We start from the raw sequence: 24,695 nt of genomic DNA on the forward strand, positions 1-24,695 counted from the left end.
AGCTATCAGGAAGAATTATCTGTTATACAAATCAAAGTTTGCGTCCTATTATTATTATTATTCTATTGTTGCTAATAGAGTCATCAAACATGTTGCTAGACTAGAGCTTATTGATGCCTTTTCTGATGTAACACCTGGTTTTGATAATGTATGGTTACATCACTGCTGTATGAGATTCTTTTCTGTGGATTCTTAGCTCTAATATGGATATTCAAATGCTGTTCATATAGACATCTAACCACTTTGTCGATAGCATAACATACTGCAGGTTTTCATGAATAACACTATAGGCTCTGCCCTTACCGTTGCTGATGAATATTAGTATGCAGTTGCCACCTATATTTCCTTTTTTGCATTTTCAGAAGACAAGTCTTGAGCATCTTAATTTGTATTAACAACAGTGAATGTAGGTAGAACAAAATAAGAGGTTTGCTAATACATGCAGGCTATGGAGAGGTGTGGAAGTCACACACTATGAACTGTTAGGAAGGCAAGTTGGTATATGTATCCCCAAGGGTCTGAATACTGTTTGCAACACATGCATGAATCAGTTGAAATACAGACATTCTAATCTGAAGAATCTTTTTGAAATTAGACCATGTTTTCTAATCTCAAAACATTGCTGGTTGGGCAATTTCACTTTTGTAAAATGACAAGTGATATTCATTTTTAAGTAAAGGTTAACATTAAACTTCCCAAACTTGAAAAAATGCACTCCTCTATAAAATAAACCATTGTGTGCTGGTGCCTAACATTGGAGAAAAATGTTCACACAGTCGAAAATGAATGGTTTTTGCATTTCAAGGTGACAAGTACAATGTCAGACACAATCAATCGATCACTGCATAATTATTATTGCAAATGATCCATATCCATGCTGCAAACCTTAAGAGGAATTTAATGAAGCAGTAAGCACATCAATAATAAGATCTACTTCAGTCTCTGTTAAATCTCGTGATTCATAAATATATTGTCACATTTTATGCTTCCTTCAATTCCTGTAATTATATTTGAGAAGTTAACTGAAAAGTAAAATTCAAATATATATCAGCTTTTCCACTATAAAAGGAGTCCTTTACAGTATTATATATACACCACAAAAATTAAATTTACAAAACACTGCTTACCAAATAAAAGGCTAAGATAGTCAAGAGACATGCAGAACAATCTCTGAAGAAAATTTGCAACGTCAATAATCAGACTCAGCCTAACGTGTTTAGCTGACTTAAATTCTGTATTGGCTGTCGGTGGCAAGGTTCTGGTAGTTAGGGGACTGGCAGGGTGGCCTCTGTGGGAGTAGGACACAGGCTGCAGGGTCACAGCTGTTTCCAGACAGCTTGGGGATGGACCCACCAGAGGCCACAGCCAAGCCCGTCAGCCAGTTTAGTGACACAGCTGTGAAAACACAGGTAAAAAAAGGGCAGAGATGTTGGAAGGAGAGAGGATGAGGAAACAGAGCAGTAGAAATGCCAAAGTTGGAGGAGGAGGTGGTGTTCCACAGCAGCACAAGGGGACTGCAGCCCATGGAGGAGTCCATGCTGGAGCACAGGAGAAGAATTGGAATGAGCCGCAGAGAGAAACTACTACGTCCTGACGGTAATCCCTCCATGCCACCCATTGCCTTACTGAAGGAAGTGACTTATGGTGATAACAAGAGGGGTTGTTGTTTTTGTTTCCCACTATCTTAATCGGAAATTAAACTGGGAAATTTAATGGGCAGAAATTATAATTGGCACTAAATAACTTAATTTCCTCCAAAGCAAGTCTGGTTTGCCTGTGACAGTAATCAGTAAGTGATCTCTCTGTTTTTATGCTGACCCATGAGCTTTCTCACTCCTTCCTATTTTCCACTGAGGTGGGGAGTGAGCAAGCAGATGGGTGGGAGTTTGGCTGCTAGCTGGGGCCAACCCACAACACAATTCTGATTCTGGAGGGGAAAGAACATACAGTGTATTATATCCATATGCAGAAAGCAGTCACTTTTATAGATGCATTGGGACTTAGTTTTCTGATTGCAGTAAAAACATATGTATTTCCATACTGCACTATTAGAAGGATCCACACATGGATTCATTTGTTTGGCAAGGAAGGAATACAAATCCAGGAGCAGAAGGGACCAAAGAAGCCAATATGGTAAGACAGAAAAAGGTCAAGAGCTAATGAAGATGTGAACAGATACCTAGACTTCCGTTACTGAACATCCCCTGTTGATTAAACTGTGAGACAAAGTAGTTATACAAGGTAAATCAACTCTAATGGCATTTGCACATGTAAGTGAGAAACTATAAACAAAATCATGGCTTGGGGTCTGTCACGGTCTTGTTCAGCTTCTCAAACAAGCATACTTCACTAGAATAAATATCGAAAGTAAACCAGTCAATAAATTAATCTCAAGACATGAACAAGGTTTTTCAACTGCCCAGGAAAAGTCTTCATCCTTCTGATTCACCGAGACCATTCAAACAGTAGCTAAGAGTCTACAGTTGTAGATGTTGTAGTATATAAACCCCCCGGACTGTCACACGAATGGTATTTAGAAAGGATTTCCTCTAAGAGGCAATCACAGTAGGACAATAGGAGAACTCTGGCCTGCTCACTCAGCCACATTTCATGCAGCCTTTGTTCAATTCCTTCCTCACATAAACATCCGTGGAATTATAAAAAGACATTCACACAGTTCACTCCAAGTTGTGATGGAAGCCAGTGCTATTAAGATGGACATGGGAAAGATAAGGTTAATTGGACAAATGTAACTTCTTGCCAAAGTAAGGGGGGGAATAGGTTTGGTAATTAAAAGTATATATACAACTCCAGAAAAGAACAAAGCCTAACATACAGCTTTATGCTAAATGCACAAATTCTGCTGAAATAATAATACATAAATTCTTATGTCCTACTTGAACTCAATTTCATCACACATCGGCACGTAGGTGTATGCGTGTTTGTGTCTAAAGTGATGTATGTTATTGTTATAAACTGCAACTGCTCTGCTTTCTTGAGCTACCATTATGCAACACTGGATATAATGGAGCATAATACTGATTTTGTTCTCTTGTTCATATTATTACCCTGTATAAATAATAGAATGTTGTTCTACAAAATACTGCAGCAGGTCAAAAAAACCCCTTCAAGACTGAATGTTTTGGATTAACAAATGTTGCTGTCAAATATTCTAAATTGAAATTATCTTACTCTTCTATTTCATTTATCATCTTCATATTAAGAAAGGTGATTTTGCAGAATCTTTTTATGTTTTGTATGTTATTGTGATTTTTAGCTTCTGTCATTACAAAGTGAATTATTATGTATATGATTTCTAAACCAATATTTATCTATATATGCGTAGATACAAAAAGATAACCTACTGAGAATTGTCTTAGATTCTACCTTAACTAATTGTAATCCTGTTTTCATTCAACATCTCAATCAGTCCTTTCGTTTCAGCCATTTATAAATTGTAACACTTCATTATTCAGTTTTATTGAGTCAGATACCCTTGAAAAGCCTTAATATTCTTATCAGCATACTCTATTATTAAATCATTTTGTATTTTTCTGTGTTAATAACAAAAGGTACATATTTATTCAACATCAGCGGTCAGCCAGTCAGATACCGAGTATGAAGCTACATGTTTTATTCAAGGTCTCAGCAGAAAGCAGCATGAGGATCATTTTGACTCTGAAGGCACTTGAAGCTTTTCAGCTTAATATGTTTGATTTTTCTTAACTAAAATTATCTAAATATTTTGATTGCAATAATTCTGTGCAACAAAATCTATACTGCTGAAGTGTTCCACTGGCAATGTTTTCAAAATACTCATTTAGTCTTTCAGTTTTCTTCATATTGTATCTCAACTGTCTGTAGCTCTTTCAACAGTGAGAAGTGCGTTTTTGTCTTGGTCTGTGATGGTTTTGGGAAGCCCTCATTTAAGAGAGAAGTACCTTGCTTAATGCACACAATGTCAATACTGCAAAATACATGGTAAGTTATTCAAAAAATATGAGAATAACTGTATTGCCCAAAGGATATTCTAGCTCCCTACTCCACTTCTCAAAATCCGGAGATTTTGTTTCTTCATTTTGTTGTTTAATAATCTTCACATCCATTTAGGGTTCTCATTTCCTTCAGATAAAAAGCCTTTGTATTGGTTCACTTACAAACTTGTTTAGCACTTGGTACACAAAGAACACAGGCTAGGTTTGAAATGACACACTTCCCTAATTGAGAAGGGCATGCTCTATGCCTGCATAGATTGGGTAGCGCATAACAACCAGTAAGACTTTTGTTCAGCTGAATAAAATACCATCTGCCTTTGAATATGTGAACTGACACCGAGTCCTGTATGTGTATTGTTTCTAAACAGGAGAAGCTTACTGACAAAAGCACCAGAAATGCTACCATAAAGTAGTTTAAAATCCTACACATTTATCCAGATTAAATTTCTAATACAGACATTCTGTTACTCCCTGTTCCTCCAGTCTTCTCCCCAAATGTTCATCTGAGGTATGTTTTGCTTCTGTGGGCAAGTACAAGACACAGTTCTCTCTATTGGTCCACAAAGCTTTATCCTTCAGAGTTGTCAAAACAATGTTCTATTGCCAGAAGAAATTATCTTGTTGCTATTGTGTATAAATGTTTTCAATTTGTTTCTCTGTATCTGCCTACTCTAGTTTTAGGCAAAACCAAATTTCATTTGCTGACATGCTTTCTGCTTTATTCGATCAAGTATTATTCTAAAGCTGCTACTGAAAAATCTCTGTTAAATATCTACAACATTTCCGAAAACTTATTCCCTATTATTAAAAAGAACAGCAGACTGACAGGAATGAAGCACATCTCTGACTAGGCAGACAGTAACTAGCTGTTTATAAAAATAATAAATTTTTATTATGGTATATTGAGCTACTATTATTTCAGCATTTTCATAGTGTATAGCAAAAGATGGAAAACAATAATTTGTACATTTACCAATGATTTACCAATGATTTTATTTCAGTTTTTCTTAGACTATTTAATTGCATATGATTAACTTTTTCATGAGATGCAGTAACTTTAAACTCTCATCTTCTGACTCAGAATACATAAGTTGAACATGAGGTCTATGAGAACTCAGAAATAGTCCAGTCTGAACTACCAAATGGAAAATAAGTGATCATGGAACTGTTTGCTTGGGAAACAAGTAGTTACTTGTGCTGTCAAGTAGAAAACTCTGCTTATTTTCCAAAATATGAACAAGAATAGGAGGAATACTATATGGAACAAGCAGGTTTGGAAAAGTGTGGATTCCATGAAAGCAGTCTCAGCTTCCAGCCATCAGAACTCCTTTCTCCCACTGATGCTTCTACAATATTTCCAAGCTCAGGAACTTTACAGCCCTCTAACAAAAAACAAAAACCAACAACAATACCAACATAAAATCACTTACTTGTTACATTCTGGGAAAATCATTACATCTTTTGGGAGGTGAGTTGCACTATAAAATGTGAATGATAATCTCCAGCGATCAAGAACACCTTGTGGCATCACTGTGACAATCTTGTGTTAGAGAGAAAAGTGTATTATACCACATCAGGATCAGAATATAAAAGGGTCTATACCCTTTAGAGTTAGAGAGGATATAGGTCCTTTTGACTTCAGGATTTAGCTGTAGTCCCTAAATCAGGAATACTTGAAACTCCTCAGAGTTTATTTGTCAATATGAAATTGGATATTGATGAACCCTGATTCCTATAGCACAGGGGTCTGTACATAAAAGTACCAGACCGAAAGAACTCTTTTTTCTAGGGGAGGAAGGGAGCATAAGCATCATTAAATTGCTTGGGTTGTAAACAAATATAGATTTCCTTTGACAGGGTTAAAAGTGCTATAATTTTATTTTCTGAAATCTTGAAATAAGTATTTTAAAACACTGACTAATCAAGAGTGTTCCATTCAACAAACTGAATTACTGGCTGCACACTGGATTCCTGCAGAATGTTTTGATTTAGTTAGCTGAACACGTTCACAGTTTGCTTCCCATAAAAGGATCTTGACATCAGAAGCAGTAGAATTAAAAAAAAAAATACGGGACACTAATTAGGAAGACATTATAAAAGGCAAAGAAACCACAATTTTCTTTTTCTTCGTTAAGATTGCAAAATATTTCTACATTATACATGGAATGAAACAACAGGCAAGCACTGCCACAAGAAGGAGGGAATAGTATGAAAAAAATTTATGTAAATCAATGAAAGGAAATATATTTATTTTACACCTTTAAAACAGGAAAGACTACATTTTTACACAAGTTGGCTACTTTAAATTTTAATACTACTGCTAAGGAGCTTTTATATAATTACATAAAATATTGATGTGGTGTCAGAAGAAAGCATTTCAAATGCTGCTGTGAGTTTATACATTGCACCTGCATATGTTAAAAGCCTCTTGTTTACATATTCTATCTTTTACATGTGGATACATACACACGTGCAGTTAATTTACAGAGATTAAAAATAATAAAATTTCAGAAATAAGTTTTCTAGTAATACAATTAATCTTTATTTCCAGAACAAAAGAAAGTAATAATGTTCTCCCAAAATAATAAAAAAGTTCATTATCTGCTTCTTCCTACTAATAGTATTTTGAGATTTTATTCAAATTATTTAAATTAAGAAAGTTAAATGAAAAATAGGAAGAATGCTTAATACATAGGAGTCGTAATGCCAAAAAAGAGAGGCATTCTCCTGTAAGGAATTCTGCTAATCAAAAAAAATTAAACAACCCGAGACATCATAAAATGTATTTAAAAAGGACAAAACAGAAATGGAAGGAATAGACTTTTAAATGCCAAATGTCAATGACTGGAAGCTTTGGAAACCAGGAATTGCTACCATCAGGAACTGCTTATTACTGTATTACTTACTAAAAGCATGTATATATATATAACAGGAATCATTAGGAAAGCTCCTAAATAATATAAAATACAACATACTGAAGATACTAGAAATCTGCATAGTTACCTGTATTTCATTAAGTTTTCTAGTTGACAAAGATTCATAGGCTTGGGGGGCAGGGGGAAAGAGTCCCTGGCTTATACCTTTTGAGGGAGTGCCACAAAGAAATAGAGTAACACATGTTCTTTCACATTATTGTGCATGTCAGAAGGTTTATCCTAAAATATTTACTGTGTATCTCTTTTGGATGATGTTAACTGCAATTGCAGAATACAGCAGTGATGAATGAAAAACAGACGTCTGCAGTTAACTGATCTGATCTATAAATATGATAATAAAATAAAATTAATCTTCACGTTAGCAAAAATACAGTTTCAATAAAGAATCATGGTAAGGGTTAAAAATAAGCAGCAATTGGGGTTGCTGTTACATGCACAGATACTTGTGAAAATTAAAGTGCCTTGTACTACAGAACACAGGGGAAAAAAAAAAAGGAGAAAAAAAAGAAAAAGACAAAATCATAAGGCTCAGTGATTGGTGAGGTCCTGAAATGATAGCACAGGTCAAAGAACTGAAATGAGAAACTTAAAAGTCTGCATACAGTGCCTTTTGCACAGATGACAAAAGTTACTACAATACATTGGAGGGTCAACAGAAATTAGAAGCAACCATAGAGGGAGATTTACAGCATGAACTACAAGCAGTTTAAAAGAGCAGCAGTGATTTACTGATAATATCTCTAAGACTTAAGTGTTGCTTGGATGCAGCCTGTTTTTCAGAGGTGGCCCAGATTAGCTGCAAGCCTGGCTATTTTTACATACATTTAAATTTAATAAAGAAATAGATTGTCAAACAAGATTAGTTTAAAATATTTACCCAGAAGATGTACAGGCTTTGAAGAGGAACACAGAAACACTTTTTCAGTATGCATATTCATTCACTGATTTATTTACCATTAAAAAAAAAATATATATATATGTTTCGTATCTAAACCTGGATGAATTAACAGGTTAATAGATTCAGTAATTCACAATATACATGTCACGGCACAACATTATTGTTAAGGTGAGCAGATTTTGCTGCAAGGAATCTGAACAATGCTGAATATAAAAATCACAAGAATAAGTACATTTAATCTATTTCTTTACCTGCGGTTGTCAATCGCCAGAAACTTCAAAAGCCAAGACAGACTGTGGCAACTAATATAAACACAACTAGGTCAAGTAACACAAATCAGAAGTTTTAATCACATTAAGATTGTTTCATTTCTTACAGAGAAAGCAAATTCTGAACAGCCACAAGTGATGCAGCTTTCGTTTTATGACTGAACCACACGGTGAATCTCACAGACACAAGTGTAGCATTTTCTAAGGCAATGAAAAGAAAGCAGTGCACTGTGCCACGTCCTGCAAACCCCGAAAATAAATTGCAGCTTAATGTTAATGGACCAGTTTGTTTAAACTCCCATTGGAAATGCAAGCACATGTACTGAGCACTGGCTACACTAAGCTATCCTGCAAGCATACACACCTTTACATATCAGAAAACATGCTGTAACGATAGGCTAAAATCGACAGTCCCAAAGTCAATTTATTAAGAAAAGATTGACATAGAGAGACACTACCTACCCACAAATACATCATCATCTTGAAAGAAATCAGGGGCTCTGTCAGCAAACAGAAGTCTCCTTACTTCAAGTGTGTCTGGAAGGAAAACTGATAACAGTGGATAGAAAATCTTGCCTTTTTCTGTCAAGTCCTCACAGTTCTCTTCTTTTCTTATACAAGGTATTTTTGTTTGTTTGTTTATGAGAACAGCATTCGTTCAGTGGCTCTTTCTGCGTGTGAAGTGACTTGCTTCAGGCTGTCTTTTTTCTTCCCTTTTTCTCCCTAACTCAGTCTCTCCTTTCTTTACTGTCAGGCTTGCTTAGGTAACAATTCTTGGTGTATCTATTTAATGAGGAGGTCCGTGCACTAAAGGCAGCCAACTACACTGGAGAGAAAGCAAAAAAAGAAAAGATAGTGATAATAAATAAATAAATGGGAATATACCACTTCCTGATTGTTATTATGGGATCTACAGACGCCCCCTCTGTAGGAATTTATAGGAGGATTTCTAAGACGTCTTGGGGAAGGAAAAAAAAAAAAAAAAGAAATCATCAGAGAATAGCAGGTGACTCCAGTGGCACTCAAGCCATTACCTCCCCTTGCTAAAGCACCCAGTTCACAAATCCTGCATTTGAGAAATTTTTAAACTCAAAGCAAAGCTCCTACAGAAAAGAAAGGAACATGTACTGCACCCTGCTTCTCCTTTATCTCTTTAAATGTACTTCAGATAAAAGCCGCATCCAGTCAGGTCAAGGCCTTTCCCAATCTTATTACGCTAACACAAGAGCGTTCAACATATTTTTCTACAGCCATCTACCGACTTCATGGTGTTATTGCTGCTGCTGTTGTACTGCTGGGAGATCACTGCCAGGATGAGGAATGGGGAAACACAAACAGCAAATCAGATGACAGTAGAAGTGGTTGTGCTCATTTCATTTATTTTTGGTAGGTTTAATTTTCTTGCCACATGACATATTTTAAAACCAAAATTAAATACACAAATCACAATTCTTTCTAACAAAGGCTAATAAAGAGAACCGGATTTTTTGTTGTTAAGTTGAAGGCACTTTATGCAAATGAATGAGTATGCAAAGGATTCAGGGTTTTTGACTGCAGCTTAGATTTTTATCATATTCTAAAAGAAAGTATTTTTAACTTGTTTAGCTTGTCTCATTGTAATGCACAATATATTTAGTAAATTGATCAACAGCACCCTCAAGTGAGAAACACTTTTTCAATGTAAAGGAAACAAGCCTTGGTCACTTTTTAGGCTTTATTATTGGTCTTGAAAATCACCCCTGACGTTGTGAACTGGCAGCTTATCACACTGTTACCATAATATGCTTTGGGTATTGATGTAGAAAGCTACAGTCTGTCTGCTAAGTGCATCAACTACTATAGTATATGCATAAAGAGTATAAATCAGTGAATAAATAAAAATAGGAGGCATAAAAATGACCATGGGAATGAGATTAAACAGAACTATTGTCTTATTTTTATGCTTGATTACTTATTTATTATCTTTGGTCATGGACTGTGCGCTTCTTCAGACGAAAAAATGGTAATTCTTTTAAACTGAAGACTCCATTCAATTTACATATTCAGCCTAACCATACAAGGTAAAATGTCACCTAAATAATTAAAACGCATTAACTAAATTGCATAATCATTCACTGCACCAGGGCAGGTGGCAAATGGATGGGCACCTGCTGAAACAGCCTATAACAAGGAGACATAATCGCAAAGCAGGATTCGGGGGGAGCAAACTAAAATCTATACCATTAAATAAATGGTAATCAGGAGGGTCTTGATGACTCCTGTCACTGGGGTCAATTCAAAATAAAGCTACCTGCTATACCACCAACATTTCAAAGCTGATTTAACGCAGAAAATGAAACAGTGAATTCATGTGACAATTCTGAGATTTATACAGAGAAGTTTCTACAGATAAACAGATATAGATATATAGATATATACACAAAGAGCTATTAAAGTTTGATCCACTAAATACTATGTCCAGGTAAAGCGGAATAAGAGGATTTACGTACCAATTCCTAAAGTGATAACTTTTACGATAATGTGCAAGGACAATATAATTTTAAATAAGTTTAGTGCCATTTCATGAGGTAAAGCCACTTAGTTCACAAAGACAGTCTTCAAAAGGAAAAGAACAGCCTTTTGTTTACAGTTTTGGGTTGTTTAAATCATCTGCACACTTAACCACCAATCTAACCGGCCCTACCTCATCACCTTTAAGCTGTACGCTTTCACCTCATTTTGTCTACTGTATAGTGCACTGTGTTCTTCTGTATTTGAATACACTATAATAAACTTGAAGTATCACATTAGAATGAACTAGATTATGCTAGTTAAGCTGGAAATACATTTTCTGATAATGTATCTGCACATCTACCAGCCCGCAGTTCTTTCTGATCTGTGCACCTGAACTGAACACATGAGGCTTTAGAATTTTCAAAGACTGGTTAAAGATTTTATTAATATGATAAAAGGCTGTGCATGGTTATTGCCTATAAATCACTTTTATATCAGAATTTCCCTGTTTTTGAGCATAGGCAGCATATAAAACTTCAGTGAATTGTGTCCCAAGGCTCTCAACTAATCTTTCTGTATTCTAAATTCTCTTCATTATTAAATTGGTTACTCAATCAATTCTTCATATCTTACTCCTTCAAACAAGTGGAACAATTTCTAATGCTGCTGTACAAAACCATTAATTTGAAGAGTTTTATTTTTAGTACAGTTATTATTAAATGCTTTGTTCGTTAGATCATCTCTAGTTTCTGCACAGGTAGAAAAATGTGGATAAAAAGAAGATTGAAAACAGGAGTATTCCTCTGGTTTTTGCACCTATAACTAAACTTTAAACCAAACCCTGTTTGCTAAGTTTAGTTCTTACATCTTCGGCATTTACCAAAAAAACAAAAAGGCAAATAGATGGTACTGACCATGTTCATTTTAACAAAGGCTGGTCCAGGAGAGCTGACATTGGGTTCCCGTCAAAGGCTATTGAAATAATTGAGAATCTTGCTGTTCTTTTCAAGAACAGGCAATCAGAAACTTCCAAATATGAGTATATGCTATTTGCTGTGAAATGGTGGCCCATTTCCTCTGATTCTATCAAAGATATTTGTATGAGGCTCTCCTACAGGGGCATTTTCAAGTGTTTTAGCTTCAGAGCATGGCACTTCTGTACCAGCATGTACCACACAGCCTTAACTCTTATAATCAATCAGAATATCAAATACTTCACCTATGGAATCACAAGGGATTGGTGAGATATTAAAGGTAGATAAAAATAGTTGATAATAGCAAAGATGAAATAATTGTGTAACCATAATTAATCAAGATTAGTTATGTATATGATCAGCACATTCTTATTGGCACCTGAACGACTCATTTGAAAAAAATCAAGCTCTAGATTTTAGGAGTTCCATTACCTTATTAAAGGGGTATAATTCATGGACATATCTTGGCATATTTATTAATGGCACAGAGACTGGAAATAGCATCGATATTGCTGCTTACTGCACTGGATGGTAAGAAAATGCAGACTTAAGTTTCTCATCTTGCAGGGTATGTAAGATTCCTAGGAACTGAAAGAATATTAAGGTACTCTCAGTGCTAAATGGTACAATCTCTCTTCTGCTAGGTACTATATAAACATATAGAAGGATATTGAAGTCATATATTTGACTCACAGATCACAAAGACAAAACTTTTATTGACTTTACTGAGTCCATGTTTTCAAGTAAAGCGGAGAGCGTTTAATAATGTTTTTGAAAAACTCTTACTAAAGAAAGGAGGGAATGTGACTGTAAGGATCAGACTGACATTACTGGTGATTAATTGCCCCCCACCCTTTGGCTTCTCCACCAGGAAAAGGTACCAACCAGGCACATGATACATGAGCTGCAACAGCACTTAATCTCACGTAATTTACAGGGAGTACCAAAATAATTTGAAACATTTAGAGAGCTAGAAATATTTGTGTTTGTGCTTAATTTCCACACCTTACAGCTTCATCTATCACAGCTATTTATGAAATGAAAAACTGCAAATATTTAGGAGGTATGGCAACAAACAAGCCCTTAATCTGTTCTTAATTCATTGCAGTTTTAAGGGGGTTGTTGCCTTTTTTTTTGGCTTTTGGTTTCACTTTCAATTAATTTCTCGTACTTTAGCACTTTTGTTGCTTTTGATGCAAGAAATTAGTTTCTGTGTTCATTTGCTATATAGCAAAGTCAGAATATTGTCCTAGGAAAGCCTGAGGAGCATCCAGCCAACATCTGGTCATTAGACACCACCACAATTTAAAATACTAAGTCAGGGTTTCTGGCTGGCTGATGAGTTGTGTTCAGTGTATAGTCTCCAAGGAGTGAAAAGCAGGATGGACACAGATGGGAGCTTCCTCTGATCCCGGACTCTGACACATGCATGGGATTTACACAGATCATAGTTTCTCATAGAACCAGGGATATGAAACTTGCTTTCCCTTTTCTTAGCATAGCAAGGTGATAGGAAACAATGGGAGGGCTCTGACTCTTCGCCTGGTGTGTACACTTCATTTGTGCCATTTCTGTAACAGAGCGAGTTGCTTATTTCTCCCAACATTCAAATGTTCTATCCTGACAAGACTCTTTGGGGTAAGTAACAGGCTATAATTAAGCTAAATTATTAGTGATCATTGTTTGATAACAGCTCAGTCCCTTGTCCGTAATTCTTACAAGGAAAACCCCAGCAGCCGTAGGAAGACTCACATACTCTCGTTTTCAAACTGTCATAACTGGGCTTCAGCTTCAGTCCTGATCAGAGAAGATGTCACTGTGGGATGATGATGGGCTTGACTTTATTTAGAGTAAGGTCTGTGAAAGGAAAACAAATGCTTACAGAATAATTTCCCAGAGAATTAACACAGTAACAGTGGGATCAGAATTTACTGGCTATCAGAAAACATTGTTTTAACTAAATTTCCTGAAACGTTAGTGTGTTTCTCCAATTTTATTTTTCTAGCTAATGCCCAGGAGTCTTTTGCAAATCTTGATTTTAGTGATTATGCTTATGCAGATAACAAAAAGAAACAAATCTGTTTCAGCATGTAATCATTCACACTTGAACAAAGCAAGTTGGAGAGCAAATACTGAGTACTGCTAACAAGTGGCTCTCAGTCTATTCCTTGATACCTTATATTGGTTGAATAAAATTGAATTAATTAATTAAATAACTCATGTTGCTCTAGAGCAGGAAAAAAACTAATGTTATCAGAAAAATCATCTCCAGGAAAGTGTTTGCTTAGTTCTAGTCAACACCGTCTTTCCCCTGACCGTAAAATCTTCGATGCAAGAGAACACAGAGAAGACTTTAAATGTTAGAATCCTAACGCATTTTAAAAAATCTGATACAGGATGTTTCCATTTCCACAGGAGGACACATATTCTCCTCAGGACAGGCTCATCCGAAACCAACTGTTGCTAACCATTACCTGTTTATTGAAACCCAGGAAGCTTCTCTATTGAGGATACTACACTCAAATCTGTTCTGGATAAAGATCTTTTACCCAGTAGCAGAGCCAACTAATCCTGTTCCTCAGCTAACATCAGCCAACAGGCTCCTGCTTAAATCAGTTCACATCAGATGATGTGGGGTCCTGCAGGAAGGACAACACCCAGATAAAATAAAACTTGCCACACTTGTACAATAACTTAAGAGAAAGATTATGTCCATGACTTCTTAATTTTTCAAGTAATTACAACTTTCCTAAGGTAAGATTTTGTTTTAGAAGAGAAGTTAACATTTGATAATCATCACTAATAGGATAAAAGGTTGCTATTACCAATGACTTAAGGACTGCTTCCCTGTAATTTTAAGTTTATGAGTTTATAAATTCCTTTGTTATTTAGTACAGGCTCCTTAAATCCTGAATTTTTATGCACTGGATGATAACAAATGGATCAGTTTTATCACTTATAATGGTACAATAAATCATAAACCAGCCTACCTTTCAGCAAAGCCATCACATAGAACTTATCACAGCAAACCTAGCAGTTGTTATTTCTGACTCTATATCTGACAAAACAAATTCATGCTCTGTCTCCTTGTTGCATTTGTTTTTTAACAAGGTGAGAACCACCCCATAACTGAGAGTTATTTTGTTTTGATGCAGTAAGGGACATGTGGATCCCCGGGCAGCGCACGCCAAGAGCAGCACTGGTAGAGCAGCCATGAGACTGCTCCTCTGCCACCCCAAACCTTGTCTTCTGGGGAGAAGCGCCAGAATTAGACCTGCCATTAGGCTGCCCAGGTTCTCCTCACAGTATCAGAAAGGCCTCTACAACAAAGTCCTGGTGAAGGCAGGTATTACCCATCTCCAGGCATGTCAAGTGACAAGTACACAGAGGGGGCATTATTTTAGGGAGGTACTGTAGGGGTGGTGGGAAATGGAGAAGTATGAAACTAAAATACACGGACACTCACAGAACAAATGTGGAAGAGAAAAGAAATGCTGTAAGAAAATTCAGATAGCTATAGAGACAGAAAAAAAGAGGATGCTGCAGGTGTTAAATCACTCCCAGTATATTACCAGTTCACAAGAACAGCACTGAGTTAACTCAGTTAACAAAACAGTTATGTCATTTTTAACTGGTGACTCACAATTCCTAGACTACCTGTCTCATTAAAGCTAGTTCTTGTATACCACATCACAACTGAAAAGTGCAAAAACCTGCATGCTCACTTGATAGGTACTTTTTACACAATTAGGTACTGTGTTTAATAAGCAGGGAACTCGTATGTGCAACCCCCAGCAGATGCTTCACATACTGAATTCTCCAGTCTAAGTGCTGGTCTAAGAGTGTCACAGATCTGGGAAATAACTTGCTTTGGAATCTTCTTTTGGTGTTTTGTTTGAAATTCCCATTCCTCATTCTCAAGGAAATCAGAGACTGCTCGAAGAGCTCTAATGGCACCATCACATCGAGAAAAGGAAGCTGGGAAGCTGCTGTTTAATAAATCAATGCCTCTTTGGCTGCCCTCCAGACCACAAAAAACACTTTGGGCATCTTTGCCTGCCTTTCATTTTGTGTCTTGTAGGACTCTCTCCATCATCTTTATGTCTGCATATATACTCCATAGCCCGCCCTTCTTTTTGGCTTCTGCCTTGAGACTCACTGAACATTCCCCTTTAATAGGTCTACGACCATGTTTTTCCAGAAACACTTGACATTTACTGGAACCACTTGTGTTATTAATGACAAATCAGCACTGAGACAATAGCTAAGGCTTCATCAGTGTTTGCTTAATATATGCAATGTGCAAGTGATTCTGATTGTCAGAAGTGATATCAAACTATTCTGAAATCAAATATATCAGGAAACTTCTGCTAATCAGTCCAAACTATGGGAAGGAATCCAGGGAATGTAAAGGGACATGATGAAAAACACGTGTTGGGAGTCCAGTAGAGGGAATGTCTTCTGTCATCTTCATGTGTGTCTGCATGCAGTTATCCACAGCCTGTTCTTGTTCACATTGAATGCTTAAAAGTACAGAGACTCATCTCTAGATTTAGAATTCCTTTAAACAGGACATGGTTGTTTTTGAAGAACAGGTAGTTCTTAAAGAAAGTGCAACACACAGCCTCCTGTAAAGAAGTACTTGTATTTACAGTAGTGCTGCAGCATAGCTCAGTAGCTGTAAATCCACACTGCAGGTAAACACACACAACATTGCTGCAAGGAACACACCGAGAGAATGGACTTCTGCAGAGCTTCCTCCGCAGTGCCAGCGGCTGATAACTAGGTCACCATGCCCCTTCCAACATCCCCATAGTAAGAACATTTGTTTTTTTCCCTGGTCTTAAAAATGTTGGGAGTACGCAACAACAGTATTGCAAAAGGTCAAATTTGGCATCCTTTTGCCTGCATGTATCAAGCATTACCAAACAAGTCAGTGCTCTGATTCTGTACTTGTACAGCCCCCAAAAGGACAATAAACTGGCCAGTAAGCAAACCTGTGTGTACTTCAGTGTACCCCACTGCCTCATGGTACTATCAGAAGTCCCTTCAGCAACATGAAGTTGGATCTCCTGACCATACACACTCACAGTCACAAAGTTCACATCATACAATTCTCTTGTCTGAATCAAAATATTCACCATATTGTCTCCTTACATTAGCTGCCCATGCTTTCAGTTATTAAATTGACTGTACATTAGAGATGCCATGCTTACCTCAGACACTCTCCATTAGGAGGGATCCAGCCTGTACACTAAATATTTAATTTGAGTTCTGAGATGCTGTGAATCTATGTATTTTCTATTTTCCTAAGGGGTTCATGGTTCACATCAGTTGGATACTTCTTTCCCAGCAACAAAATGCAAAGTTAACTGTTTCCAACAGCAAATGCACATGTACCAACACTGAAATAAAACAAAATAAAGCAAATTACACCCTATTGTGAAGATAATGAAATTCTGGAAATATAATCTCTCAAATAAAAATGTAGATTCTTCTGATGGTATAAAATGGAAATACTCACTTTTGAGTCTGTGTGAAAACTGAGCTTAACTTTTTTCCTCAGGAGGGAATTTCTCCAGTAGCATCACAAGGAGCGAATGATCTTCACTTCACAGTTCCATCTTTCATCTTAGACAAATCACTAACATGGTGGCAACTTTTTGAAGCATCCTGAGATTACTCCACAGTTCTGACACACTCCCCATGACAAAAGGTGTTGATACTTCGAGTTGGACAAAAAGAGCATCAGCAAGTGGCTGAGCAAACATCTGTTGCTTTTGTCTTCCGAGAAAATGTAAGAAAAAGGAGCAGCGTCTCTGTGACCACAGCCTTAGGTGAGAGTGTCACTGTCACTTCTCTCTGGAGCTACATTAGCCTCAGCTGGGCTTCACACACAGTAAAATTGCAAAATGCTGATCAAAGGCATCACAGTCTGTTGCCGCTTTTCACTGAGCAAGACCTTGCTAAACCACTGTATCTTTGCAAAGTAACTGTTGCAAATAAATATCAAGGCATTTCAAAAGATACTCTTATTTTGTTGACATAAGAAATTTAATGTGCCAATATAGAAAAATGCAAAGAACATTCAGAAATGGGTACCCTGCTTTTATTAACATATCCAAAGTGTGTTACATACAGAGCAAAGCAGTAACCAGCAAGGTGTGTTTTCTGTTATGACCTGCATTTCAAACGAAGAAATTCTAAATGAGTAGAGCTCATTAATACAATTCTTTACAGGCAGAGAGACTCCCAGGCTGCAGTATCAACTGCACAAAAGCCCATATGGCCACTCAGTGCATTGTTTCCCTCAGCATTAACTCAGATACTCCTGTGCTGTGAGTCTCCACATCAGCTAAACGTTCTGAATTAAGGTCTTCCACAATTACAGAATGCAAGTCAGAGAGCGTGGACACCTAATTAAACATACGCTAAGATTTTCTTATCCTAAGATAGATCTTCTAAGACTATTTGTATCTAACAAGTTCCAACACTATTTACATGCCTTACAGCACCGGGCAGAGGAAGGAACATGCGCTCCGTGAGCCTCCAGCACCACCCACAGCCGGCAGAAGGCTGAGCCGTGGGACTGGGAGTGCTCCAAACTGCATGCTGGAAGCACAGAGCCATGAGTCCATACTGTGCACCCACACTGTGCATCCATACCCTGCACCCACACTGTGCATCCATACCCTGCACCCACACTGTGCATCCATACCCTGCACCCACACTGTGCATCCATACCCTGCACCCACACTGTGCATCCATACCCTGCACCCACACTGTGCATCCATACCCTGCACCCACACTGTGCATCCATACCCTGCACCCACACTGTGCTTCAGCAAGAGAGCAAAACAAATAATGCAGGAACATGACAAGTGGCTGCATGGAATGTAGTTTGGAAAAATGTGCAGGAACACAAATCTGCTTTTGCTATTTACTGTAACAATGTCAAAACTGTTTGTTTTAACTGAATTTTATCCACATTGTTATACTAACTGCAGTTTGATTACAGTTGCATACTTTTTTTCTATTTTTAATAACTTCGGCATTTTTCAATGCTTTCAAAATAAAGCTTGGATGATTCTGAATCAAATGTGGAAATACTGTTTCATTAAACAATTTGAAAAATGGGATTTTTTTTTTTCTTTCAGCCTTTTCTAAAGGTTGGACCAGATGATCTTTCGAGGTAACTTCCAACCTGGGATTTTCTATAGTTCTAGGATACTTCAGATTACGAATGACAACACCCTGGGAACTATCTGAATAGTGTACGGAAAAGATGTTAAGTTCTGTTTTCAGACCAGTTGTATTTATGATGATTCCAGCTGATGTTTCCTACACAGTCTTCTGGGAGGATGATTAATACAAAGCAGCTTTCTCCTCACAGCTGGTGATGTCACTATATCCAGGCAAGATCTTTAACGTGACTGACTATACATACCATCTATTTTTGCTCTTCTGAATATGAGTGCTCAAAAGAGAGTTGTGTGGGGCCACTTAGCTGTAATTTTTACAATGGGAACTTGACTAACTACAGCACTCATGTCACTGACATAACTTTTGAAAGAAGTAATTACAGAAGTGTTAATAGGTTTTCCAGAAACTTTTTTACTTTTACAATTCCAGCCACAGATTATTTTATTTTAAATGCATCTCAGTCTACATCACTGTGTTATTACGGTATGTTACTGAGGTTTTGTTTGCAAGGGACTAAAAAGAGCTCTGTAGACTGATTTTATTAAGATTTTCAGATGCCTCTGTTATCACTGGCCTCTGGCTTTGGTGGAGGAGCTCCTTTTCATAGCAAGTTTCTCATTCTCCACAATTACTCCTGACAGAGGTAGTGGAAAGAGACTTGTTTTCACTTCACCCTTGTCCCCAAAATTTCCACACGGTTCCAGTTTTTCTCTCCCCAGTCCTTCAAGTGCATAGCTACTGAAGAAGACTGTTCGGTGCCATCAGGAGCACAAAGCGGTAGCTGGGAGGTAGTGAAAACCTAATGCAAGGAAGAATTTATCATGGGAGCATTTTACTAGAATGTATTCATAATGATTTTTAACAGCCTTTCACTGACTGCTGTTCAGTGATTCATGAACACTATGGCCTTTTTCATGTCACCTCTGGTTTCATCTACATAAATCACTTCTGGTCAATACAGTAATTTTCTATTATTCCTAGCTATTCTTCCTGGAGACTTCCTGTTTGTTTGTTGTTGCTTATTTGTTTTTTAATCTCCATTTAAAGGTGAAGGATAGTAAACGTTACAGTGACATCCCTTTGCTGTATTTTGGATTCCTACTTTTAAGGCAAATATCAGAAAGCATATTTCATGATTTTCAGATCAAATGGTATCCTTGGGTTTGGAGCCTAACAAATGAGCCAAACTGGAAAAAAACCAACTACCTTTTCAAAGACATCATTGCAGACGATGCTGTTGAGTTCTTACTTGGGCACTGTGGCAATATCACATGAAAATTCCTGGGAGTTTTATTACAAAAAATGCAAACGCCAGTTACAATATCAAAACAAAAAGAAAAGGGAGGGGCTCAGGGAAAGCTAAATGATCAAAAGTCTGGATTTTTTTCCAGCACCTGAAGCTTTCTGATGCAAATGTATATGCAGAAAAATGTGTGCCTGGAATTATTAGTAAGCAGAAGTGTTTACAATAACTTCATGCTAAGTAGCAAACAACTGGTTAGTTATCTACATCACATAAACTGAGGCATACAGTTGTGATCACCATCATTTGATGATGAAAAATTGTGGGAATAAAACAGGACATTAATGCAATCTACCTGAAAACTCCCAGGCCATTGTGTTAAGTAAAAAGGGTCCACCGGAAATCAAGGATCTATCTGAACCAGAAACTATTTGGGGCAAAGGCTGTACCTTTGTGCTTGTGAAGTGCCTCTAATTTAAGATGCTATATAAATGATTTTTAACACTGATGAAAACAGTTGTAGAAAGCAGTAGTTTAGAGAATGGGGAAAAAAAGGAAGAATGAGCTGATAGCATATAAAGTAATCTATAGCATGTAGGGGAAACCAACCAAAGGAAATGACTAAATCAAGGTAATAAAACTATTAATTACGTGCTCTTTGGATAGAAGCCACTATCAAGTAAGAAAGTGACCTTGAGATAAAGGCCACTTTTTAACTTTCAGTATTGTACTCAGCAAGATCTTAAGAATCCAAAGGAAGAGACAACTATGGTATGAAAGAAATGCTATGAACTGCCCCAGTGAATCTCTGAGTACAGACTTTATATGTATTTTTGCCCATTACTTACGGGATAACAGCCTACATGGTATTTGATTACTTACCTAGAATACATCTGTAGCCACCCCTTTACATAAGGGCTTATATTTCCAATATTAGTGGAGCATAAAAAAATGCCTGTGATATGATGTACTTTGTATACCTTTCTCCCCGTTTACACCATACTGTCTTTAAAGATAACAGAGGTGATCAAAGCTTCAAAATACACAACAGCATACAGATGTGGGGGAAGAACATTCCTGAGTCAAGGTCAGCTTCTCCCAGGGGTGAGAAACAACGAAGATGTTACAAATCAGCAAAGTATTTTTACCCTTCTCAACTTGCTGGTTTATAAAATGGATCCTCTAGATATCATGATAAATATCGTCAGTATAGATAATACCTGCTTACTATTTCTTCCACGTTGCAATCAATTCATCCCCCAGTCTGTCTTGATATTGGTGATTTCCCAAAGCCAGGTACAGGATAAAACAAATAAAACAAACCAAAATAAATAAAACACACCAACACACCAACAAAAAACAAACTTGCAAAAAGACAACCAACCAACCCCCCCAAAATGCACTGCAAACTAGGTAGTGTTTCCTGCTTGAACGAGATGTGACATTAAAGACGCCTGTGATCTTTGCCAGTCAAATTGACTCAGCAACAGTGGAGGTTGAAATAAGAAAGTCACAACAGTACAAACACTGTTAGAGTGGTGCACTTAAAGGTCTGGTTTCAAGATGATCAAAGAGAAATTATAAAAGCTAGGTGAGAAAAGCGCCCTCTCAACAAATACAAAATAAGCAAGAAAGTCTTTATTTTCTAGGACAGCATCGCTGATCGCAGCGAGTGTTCTGCAAAAGAAGCCGTATGAAGTCATTGCAGAAAGTCTGTACCAAAAGTTGCTGTTCTGAGAGCAAAAGCTGCTCCCAGATACAGTGTGGACCCAGTACTGTGTGTTGCTCATGTTTTTGTAGCAGGAGGATGAGAGCAGCAGGATATTGAATTAATGTTGGGTACTGGTTCAGTAGCCTTTATACTATTGAAATCTATTTCCTTCTATCCCTTCAGAAGTTGCCACTTCCTGAACCTTGATTACATTTGGTGAACTGCCTCACAGACCAAATCCCTATCCATGACTGTCTGTATACAAACATGAATTGGAAAATATGTCGAGTAGCTGCCTAATTCCACATAGCGTGCTGCAGCTCTAGACAGAATCTGTCTGCCACGCTAAATGGACAGGTAATTACTGAAAACAGTGCTTCATCCTCACCAAATATTACTGCAACTCTTCATTCTTCAGCAATTACGAAACACCATACTGAGAAAATACTTGACTGTGCAACAATCAAAGCTGAATTCAAGAGAAAGTGGCAGTTGAAAAACAGAAAATCATCTGCCTACTGTTCTCAAAGACAGATGCCAAAACAACATCAGGAAAGGAACGGAAGGTTTTCTGAGAGGCATTCCATCAGCAGGAGAGACAAGGAAAATACCTAAAGCTTTCTTTACTATTCCTGAAAGAATTTAGAGAAACCTCAAGTGAGCAGCACCATCACTATTCAACAAATGCAAGTGCTGCAAACATGCTTCTCTTTATCAAAGGAGCACATTATTAGCAGTTAGCACTTCAAGAGGATAACAGCATCGTCATGGTGAGAAGCTCTGTCACTTTAAACATGAACTGTAACAATTTTCATTACCTAGCCATTGCTACTTTTTTAATACCATGGTTATTAAACAACAAATTGGAGTCCAGGGTTATCTAAGAAAATTCCTATGCTTAGGAAGGCTCCTCAAATATACCAGAACTGCCAGTGGAACTGAAACAGAATTTCCCTGTATTTCTTTAGTTGCCTTTTTTGCACACATAGATTTCAAGCTAGGTGAAAATTTAAATGAAGTCACATCCCTACAATTAACCCCCCGTCCTCCCCAAAAAGTTGGTGGACTATTTACAATCCTTTGATTCTTCTTCAGATCTTAGTTCCAGTATTTTTTTCCCGAACTATGCTGTGAGTTACTCTTTAATGGAACCACCGGGAATGTAGCTTGTAAGATGCTGAGTGAGATTGCTCTAATTTAATTCCATGTCAAAACACAATGCCCTCTTACTAAACTCACCCACCTCTATCTTTACCATACACCTACAGGATGATGACACATATAGCTCACTACAAGAATATCTACAGAAATTAAAGAAGGGTAAGTTTAAGCCACTGGTTAGCATGTCAAATGCAGCATAACCTATGTGAATTCCTAAGAAAAAGATAAATAGTAAATACAGACCAGATCGATCCATCTCTGCTAGTGTATCTTAGCTTTTTCCCCTATAACCCTTTTTTCTTTAGGAGAGACATGTATAATATTGGGTAGCTCCAGATTGCTCTTGCACATTGCTTGCCAATGCATACCAGGAGACTTTGAGAAGGAAAAGAAAAACTGAGATTTTTATTAATGGCCAGAACTAGCTGCCCAGTTTTGCAGAAATGCTGTGAATTACTGTGTTGCTTTCCAGTGACAAGACATCACAGCCACATGCAACAAGATGATACAGTTTTCCTTTTCTCCCGTCTGGGAAGAGGTAGAGATTGAAATCACAGAAGTTCTGCTGTGCTATCACCATAGCAAATTATTTCAGAACATGGTTAAAAAAATAAAATGTACTTCACAAATCACTTCCACTCTGATTCTTTTCCTCTCTGCAGCTTTATTCCCCCCTCTGCCCTCAGCTCAAACTGATTAAAAATTAGCACCTACCACTGAACCATGATTTACCTCCTTTAGTGCATCAGAGGAGCATTGTACACAAAAATCATCAGCAAATTACTCTTAGCTCACTGGATAAAGCTAATACCACAATGATCTTCAAAAATGTTTGTTAAAAAGTTTCAAAAACCAGAAAAAAAACCACACCCCCCATAGCACCTGATGAATTAATGCACTGAACAAAGACACAAGAAAAGATACATATTGCAGGATTATGGTTGCTTAATAATTATGCTGGACATAAAAGCATTTGCTTTTGTTTGTCCTCTACCTGGCCTAACTTTAATACATTTCTGGCTGCATGTCACAGCTTATTTCATTTATTGTCTAAAAGACAAGACTAATACAACAATATTGAATGCAAAACTTTCTTTTGTCTCCTTGAAAATCAGAGTACTATAAAACATATCAGGTGATATTAAATACAAGATGGCAGTAAGACCCTGCCCTTCCCATATTTCAGACCAAAGAAGGAACTCTGGCAGCATATAATGCATCTTGATAGTAAGTGCACGTGAAAGAAGCTGTTAATTAGAGCAACAACTAGGTCACTTAAAATTTCAGATCAAGGAAGTTAATCACACCATTTACCATTAGACCTCATTGGTATTCACAGGAATATTTATAAACCTTCCTAACAGAGTTTAAAATTGTTCTCTGCCCACCTTAAAGAGCTCATCAAGGATTGCTGCATAAGGACCAAAACCATTGGCTTATACAGCAAAACTCATGCATGTTAACACAGATACAGAAGTTCACTTTAAACAGTTACAGTTGTTCACTTTAAACAAGTACAATTACATTATCAGTTAAGTTGATAATGCAAAATAATAATTTCTTAATTGAAATAAGGTTGGGTAGAACTCAGTGAGGTTTAAGGTTGCCTCTAAGTTTAAATAGGCTATGATAAATAAAATCCCAGGTTAAAGTCAAACCAGTAAGGAAGGTTCAGTGGAAGCAGCAGACAGACTTCTGAGGCTGTCACTGCACTTTTCTACAGCCTTACGACTAAAGCTTATTTCTTCCTAGGCTGGTATCCTGATTCTCTTCATGGCCTTAAATAACCTGTATCATTCATGTTTCAAAGTC

General features: G+C 37.1%; 1 protein-coding gene and 1 long non-coding RNA gene across 2 annotated transcripts in view; both read right to left on the minus strand.

The window, feature by feature from the left end:
• The window catches only part of RBFOX1 (RNA binding fox-1 homolog 1), a 652,484-nt gene that overhangs the window by 339,808 nt on the left and 287,981 nt on the right, over positions 1 to 24,695 (minus strand). The gene's annotated exons all lie outside the window — the stretch shown is intronic.
• On the minus strand, positions 13,345 to 17,181 carry LOC309445766. The gene is made up of 3 exons (XR_014185336.1): positions 17,090 to 17,181; positions 16,782 to 16,970; positions 13,345 to 13,422 (listed from the first exon to the last, which is right to left on the minus strand). It is a non-coding gene; the product is annotated as an uncharacterized lncRNA (long non-coding RNA).

Source organism: Streptopelia decaocto (assembly GCF_964273445.1).
Source record: "Streptopelia decaocto genome assembly, chromosome: 13".
Taxonomy (NCBI): Eukaryota; Metazoa; Chordata; class Aves; order Columbiformes; family Columbidae; genus Streptopelia; species Streptopelia decaocto.